The sequence below is a fragment of the Galeopterus variegatus genome, unplaced genomic scaffold (genome assembly GCF_000696425.1).
Source record: "Galeopterus variegatus unplaced genomic scaffold, G_variegatus-3.0.2 Scaffold2360, whole genome shotgun sequence".
Lineage (NCBI taxonomy): Eukaryota > Metazoa > Chordata > Mammalia > Dermoptera > Cynocephalidae > Galeopterus > Galeopterus variegatus.
This window is the reverse complement of record NW_007728471.1, coordinates 26,747-27,619: the sequence shown is the minus strand read 5'-3', so window position 1 is coordinate 27,619 and position 873 is coordinate 26,747. Positions and strand designations below refer to the sequence as shown.

At 54.1% G+C, this 873-nt stretch overlaps 1 pseudogene; it reads right to left on the bottom strand.

Annotated features, from left to right (window-relative positions):
* Positions 1 to 253: 253 nt before the first annotated feature.
* Positions 254 to 794, bottom strand: LOC103597600 (annotated as a pseudogene).
* Between the last annotated feature and the right edge of the window lie 79 nt (positions 795 to 873).

The following is an 873-nucleotide window of genomic DNA, read 5'->3' as shown; positions in this document are numbered from 1 at the left end:
ACTTACATATTTATATCTAATATCCAAAGAAAATTTACTACCCAATTGTTAAAGTAGATTAATATCAGTCTGACATGCTGATTAACTGATCCCACAGGCATCATTATAGGTCAGTGTGACTTTAGGGTCTATTCTTTCGTTTGACCACGTTAGAAACAGCAGTTACAGAACCAATAAACACAAGTGGTGCCGCCGCCAAAGGATCGTGAGAGCTCTTCGGTCGGAAGCTCAGATATAAATTCCCACTATGGGAACAAAGTCGGATTCCAGTTCTTCATGAAAAGGTGCCGGTGGAGGTTGTCAGGCGCCTTCCACAGAGATCGCCAAACCAACAGCCAGCCGATGCGACAGCAGCAGGGACAGGAGACGCACCTTTAGAGGCTCCGCTGAGAACACGCCCCTTTCTGCACAGCGCCCCTGTTTCTCGTGCTCAGTGACTGTGCGCCTCGGTGTCGTGAGAGGAACTCCCTGCGGGGGATGTTTTCTGGCCGACTGGACCAATCCCACATCCAATCTGCGTTTTCTTCCAGATGTTTTCAGCATCTTTCCTTCTCTCGATATGCTGTTCCTCAGACTGAGCTGGCTTTTTCTGCACTGCTGTGGGAACTGACGGTTTCGGAGGTTCTAGGAGTATCTTGCGCTGTCTGTGAACGAGGTGGGCTCTCACGGTGAGAGCCCTCGGAGCTCCTCCGCCCACGTGGCGGCTGCGCATGCGGCAGTATTTTCTCCAGGTCACTACTATAAATAGAAACAGAGGCGGGCACTCTGCTCCCGCTCCACCCAGGAGCCCCCATGGCCGCTGGGCGAGCGCGCAGGCTGCAGCTGCGGGCGCCGGCGGCGTCCGGGCTTTGCACCGCCGGCCACGTGGAGCGC